Source organism: Rutidosis leptorrhynchoides, chromosome 9 (genome assembly GCF_046630445.1).
Source record: "Rutidosis leptorrhynchoides isolate AG116_Rl617_1_P2 chromosome 9, CSIRO_AGI_Rlap_v1, whole genome shotgun sequence".
Taxonomy (NCBI): Eukaryota; Viridiplantae; Streptophyta; class Magnoliopsida; order Asterales; family Asteraceae; genus Rutidosis; species Rutidosis leptorrhynchoides.
This window is the reverse complement of record NC_092341.1, coordinates 318815283-318821787: the sequence shown is the minus strand read 5'-3', so window position 1 is coordinate 318821787 and position 6505 is coordinate 318815283. Positions and strand designations below refer to the sequence as shown.

At 34.6% G+C, this 6505-nt stretch overlaps 1 non-coding gene across 1 annotated transcript; it reads left to right on the top strand.

Moving 5' to 3' along the window:
- The first annotated feature begins 5679 nt into the window (after nucleotides 1-5679).
- On the top strand, nucleotides 5680-5786 carry LOC139869743 (small nucleolar RNA R71). The gene has a single exon (XR_011766324.1). It is a non-coding gene; the product is annotated as a small nucleolar RNA R71 (small nucleolar RNA).
- The last annotated feature ends 719 nt before the right edge of the window (nucleotides 5787-6505 follow it).

The window sequence follows — 6505 nt, the reverse complement described above, 5'->3', positions numbered from 1 at the left end:
TGTCCTTTGTCCTGGATTATTCAATATGTCCGTCTGGTTTTTGTCCATAACAGTCCATCAGTCATAAATATAAAGTGCGAGTGTCCTCGTCAAATTATCCTTATATCTGAAGTCAAATATTCCAACTAATTGGGGACTTAAACTATAATTACACCAAGTCTCCTTGTATATAATTCACCCCTGTTTTAATAAGTCCATTAACTATTAATCTATTCCCGTGTCCGGTTAAATGAACGATTATTAGTACTTATAAATATCCCGCCCATCGTGTCCGATCGAGTGTATGTGGTTATTTATAGGTACGTCCAATTGTAAATCTTTATATTAAATTAACAAACTATCATTTAATTAAACAAATATAAAGCTCATTAATAGCCCATAGTCTAATTTCCACAAGTGTCGTTCTTTTGTCCAAACCTCAATTATGGTACAAAGCCCAATTACCCAATTTTAATATTTAGCCCAACATCACGATTACTTCGGCTTAAATAAGCATAATAATAACTTAACTACGAGACATTAATTTAAAAAGGTTGAACATAACTTACAATGATTAATAATAGCGTAGCGTTACACGGATAGAATTTTGACTTACACACTTACAACATTCGCTAACATACCCTTATTATTATTAAATTAAAATATTATATATATATATATATATATATATATATATATATATATATATATATATATATATATATATATATATCAGAGAGATAGAGAGGATAGAAAAAGGAGTACCAAACTCGGCTGAAAACTTTGCAATTTATAGCACTTGGCCTGACTTTTGGCCCCATGCGATCGTATGGAAATTGTGCTTCCAGGCCATGCGATCGCATGGCCCTCTGATCCAGCTCACATAATTTTGTTTTCTTGTTTGCCGACGGTTTTAATATATAATATAATATATATATAATTTTAAGAATTAATTATATATTATATTATATTCATGTGCATAGTTGACTTGTAATTTTTAGTCCGTTGCGTCGAGCGTTGAGAGTTGACTCTGGTCCCGGTTCTGGATTTTCGAACGTCCTTGCGTACAATTTAATATCTTGTACTTTGCGTTTCGCGGCTTGTACTCTTGTAATTTCTAGACGTTTCTCATCAATAATTTGAACCACTTGGATTGTACTTTGTACTTTTAAGCTTTTTGGTCTTTTGCGTCTTCAATTCGTCGAATCTGTCTTTTGTCTTCACCTTTTATTATTTAAATGAATATCACTTGTAAATAGAACAATTGCAACTAAAAGCTTGTCTTTCTTGAGGGATAATGCTATGAAATATATGTTCATTTTTAGCATTATCAAATATTCCCACACTTGAGCGTTGCTTGTCCTCAAGCAATATAGTCTTGAAATAAAAATACTAGAATCACTTCTTTATTCTTCACACTTTGTACATCAGTGATTTCGATTTGGCGGTATGAACAATGATAGTAACGTTGTGGTTTACAGTCCCACATGACTATGAAAATTTAGATCCTTTAGGAAATTGGATCTTTATGAAAACATTTGATCTTTTGAAAATTCATTCTAGCTTTTACCCAAGATAAGTTTTCCGGAATAACCCTTCACCGGTGTTTGCAAAATGTTTTTGTGGGTTTGGTGGGTTTCAGATTTGAAAATTTTAGCTCAAAACTTATGGTTTTGTGTCACCCACTTGCTAACCTTGTATTAGGAAAACAACACGTCCAGTATACTTGCTCCGTATATTACCTTTCAGTAAACTACCGTCCGGTTGTAAAGGAAAGCGTTGAACAAGTAACTATTAAGGCAATGTCTAATGACATGCAGATGTTCATGGTCTAAAACGTGTCGGATGCAATTACTATCCTTTGTAGGAGCAATAGTAAAGATCACCCTATGATTTTTCGGTCTGGCACAAGGTCCTGTCTTCGACCATGCTATGCAACCACAATTCTTACGGTTGACACCCGATTTGGTTCAGGTGACCTAATGAATTCCATATGAATTCCTAGGATTTTACGTTCAATGGTAATGAACGCATTGAAAATAGGTTTTCAGAAAACAAATCGGTTTTAATTTGATCAAAATATTTTCTCGTTCAAGATCGAGTTTAGATATCATTGAATTTTATGAGTTTGTAATTCTCAATCTTTAAAGTCAATCTCAAGGATTGAGTAATATCAGTCTTAAAAGCTGATTTTTTATCTTTAAGGAGATTATCCTTTCTGGGGGTCTGATTCATTAGTCTTATCAAGCTAATTTGCACGGCGCCCTCCCCATTTTACGAGACAGATCCTCTCATGGTTAGGATAAGTCTGACCACTTGGCGACCCTGTTTGATGCTGAGGTCCGTGGATTTCCTGCTGATTTTAGAGATGACTTTTCTAGATTTTTCAGCAACCTACAGCTGGTCTGGACGACAACTTCTTGACCTAAATCAAGAAGCGCGTGTCTTTTTCCGAAAGACTTTACTTCCTTTTAATGATGGAATTGATTCATCGTGTAGATTCATCTTTCTTGCAAATATATTACAGTAAATCGGGTAAAACTGATTAGTATCGTCCAAAACAAAAGCACCTGCAATAACTTACAGAAACATGTGATAGATAGTTTTTTAATTGAATAACTTGATACATTCTCCCCACACTTAGTTTCTTTCTTTGCCTTTTTATTCTCTTTTATTCCATTTTAAATGAATTCAAGTGTTTTAGGGTGTTTCTCAATTTATGTCCTTTTCGAGGTAACGATAATTTCGGTATTAACACCTAGTTTTCATCGTTCATAAATATGTATAAACATGATTTTGAATTCATTTATTTGAAATTTTTTAAAATTTTTACAAAATTTGGCCAATAAACCAAGTGCAAACCCGAGAGAATTTATAACCCTTTCCCACACTTGAGATCATGCAATGCCCTCATTTGCATGAAATCAGACTATAATTATAAATTCACGAGGGAGATAAGTGTAGAAAAGTGATTAAAAATACCCAGTTTGTAATTACAAAGCTCGTCGAATGATAGATGGTGCGCCTCATCGTTCATTTCTTTTGTTGTAATTTCACATATGTTTTGCGTCTTATCGTCAAAATTAGTAGCTTTTGCTGAACTTAATGTCAGTCTTTGAAAGTGCGCTATTTTACCATGTTTTGTACATAAGATAAACTACAAACATATATAATATAATATATATATATATATATATATATGTATATATATATATATATATATATTATAAAACCTTTATTTATTAAAACAATTTAAATGAATGATTTTTAAAATTTTGTTTCCTTTTACTTTAGGTAGTTTCGGTATGTTTACCTAGTCCGTCCCTCGACAAAATTTAAAATTTGTCGTTTTTAAAGCGATTGTTTTAAAAGCAATGATTTTTGGGTTTTTTAATTTTTTTTTGGTATACTTTAGATCAATAAAATTAAAAATAATGATAACAAAATTTATTGCCCCACCCTCGGGTAAAGCAATTTCGGTTCCATGACCTAGTCTTCAACTTACGATGAATTTTAGAAATCATTTTTTTTAAACTTAATGAAATAAAGTAATTTTTGTTTTTTAAAATCACACAAAAATTAAATTTAAAAAGCATATTAATTTCCTACAAAATATTTGAAAAAATCAGAATGGGGGAGAAAACTAGTTCTTTAGTGTCTGCTAGCGGAAAAGACCAATCGAATTCCATTCTCGGAACTACACGAGAACAGAACAACTAACCCTAGACAGCATTATTTCTTAGAAAATTTGAATCTCCCCACACTTAGGTAGCTGTGGTGTCGAAATTGTGGTTAACTTCATTGTCAATTTCTCTTGGACCATAATCAACTTGCTTATCTGTGACTTTTGCTTTAAACCATTGGTCGGATTCCTATGTAATATCCACAAATTCAACTAGTTTCTCCTTTTCTCTAGGAGATAGATTGGATACTAACTGGTTACATAACTTAAAGTTCCCCTTGGTTCTAGCATCGCGAATCCGTTTAATAAGTTTCTTCATTGAACTGTTAATAACGGAGTCATTTAATTTTGTATCAACAACGGGGTTCTTTGTTATCAGGTCATCATTAGGTGTTACTTCATCTTCCCCACACTTAGGCATTTTATTATTGCTAAGCACTACCGTTGGAGTTGGTAAAACAACATGGTTCTTACATATCATTTTTGTTGGTTCAACGGTTTTGGTTGGTGGAGATTTAGACTTTTGACTCACAAAGGTGATCGATTTTTCATTATTACTAAGTGTCATTCTACCATCTCTTACATCAAATAACGCCTCGGTAGATGCTAAGAATGGTCAACCTAAAATTAGAGGAATGTTTGGGTCCTCTTCTATGTCAATGACAATAAATTCGACTAAAAAGGTTAAATTACCCACTTGAACGGGTAGGTCGTCAGCAATTCCAACTGGGTGCTTAATGGTTTGATCAAAAAGTCGAACACTCATCTCTGTTGGACTTAACTCACCTACTCCTAATCTCTTATATAATGAAAGAGGCATAACACTCACACTCACACCTAAATCTGCTAGTGCATCATACATGACACAATCACTAAGTAGACAAGGAATAATAAATTCACCCGGATCACCCACCCTGGGTGGAGGTTTTGGTGGAACTGTCTTCACCGGGTTTATCTTTACGATTTTTGTTTCTTGTACTTTCGTATTCTTCTTCTTCTTTCCAGAGGTATCACAAACTTTATTACCTATTACTTTCTCATACTCAACTCCTTTTCTTGGAAACAGGATGGGTGGTTTATATGGTGCCACCACTGGCTTTACATACTCGGGTGGTGGTGGTGTTGTAACTTCTTCATTGTTACTCACGTCTAAAACCTTCCCATCTTCTGATGCTGGTTTTTCAGAATTTGTTGAGACCATATTAACATTCTCATTCCGAGGATTTACTTCAGTATTACTCGGTAGCTTTCCTTGTTCCCTCTCACTCATCATGCTAGCAAGAGTACCTACGTGTTTTTCTAGATTCAAAATGGAAGCTTGTTGAGTTCTTAATGACTGATCAAACCTCTCATTTGTTTGGGTTTGAGATGTAATAAATTGTGTTTGAGATTCCATTAGCTTTGCCATCATTTCTTCTAGATTTGACTTTTTCTCTTCGGTTTGTTGTGGTGGTTTATACAAACCAGGTCTTTGTTGATTGAAAGTGTTATTTTGAGTTGGTTGGTTATTCGGACCTTGTTGGTTATACGAGTTATTGTTTGGTCCATTTGGATTGTAAAGAATGTTTTGATTTCGATTAAAGTTCGGCCTTGGCGCTTGATAATTATTTTGATAATTATTTCCCGGCCTTTGGTTCATGTAGGAAACATTCTCTCGTTGTTCCATGGTTTGCTCGATGTGACAATATTTCTTTAAATGTGGTCCACCACATTGCTCACAACTGATTCGTATTGCGTGAATATCTTTATTCATCTTTTCCATTCGTCTCTCGAAAGCATCTATTTTTGCGGAAACGGAATCAAAGTCATGGTTAGAATCGGCTCTAGCCACTTTGGATGAACGAAAAATATCTTTTTCCTGGTGCCACTCATGTGAGTGGGAGGCTGTGTTATCAATAATTTTGTAAGCTTCAGTTGCGGTTTTCTTCATAATGGAACCACCAGCTGCTATGTCGATGTCTTTTCGTGTAGCAACGTCGATACCTTGGTAGAATATTTGTACTATTTGATAAGTGTTTAAACCGTGTTGAGGACATCCTCTCAACAACTTTCCGAATCTTGTCCATGCCTCATATAATGTTTCATTTGACTTTTGCGTGAATGTAACAATTTCTCCTTGAAGTCTCACGACTTTAGATGCCGGAAAGAATTGTTAAGAAAATTTTCAACTAAAACATCCCATGTATCAATCGCCCCTTCAGGTAACGATTCTAACCAATCTTTGGCTTCGCCCTTTAAAGTCCAGGGAAATAACATGAGATAGATCTGTTCATCCTCCACTTCTCGGATTTTAAATAGAGTACATATCATATTAAAGGTACGAAGATGTTCGTTTGGATCTTCCTACGGCGCACCACTAAATTGGCATTGATTAGTTACCATGTGTAGAATTTGTCCTTTGATTTCATAATCTGGCGCATTAATGTCTGGCTTAATAATGGCATGACCTTGGCCCATACGTGTGGCTCTCATTCGGTCTTCCATACTTAGAGGTTCCGTTACTTCCATAATTGAAATTGTTGAATACGAATCACTAGAGGATTCTGATTCAATGGTTTGTAGTTCAGGAGGAATGATTAGTGGTTCAGGATCTCTGAATTGTCCTTGAATATCCTCCGGATTCTCAATTATGAGGTCGGGTTCAAAAAATGGATTATCGGAAATTCGAATTGGAGTACTTGGTCGACTAGATGATGATTCTAAAGAAAAATCAACGACAATATTGGCTAGATGTCTTGATCGAGTTACAGGTGGTGAACGTATGAAAGGTGGTGAACGTTTTGCTCGGTGCATTCCCTGAATATCCTATTAGTTATAAAGATAAAAATTATATAAGTTATCAAA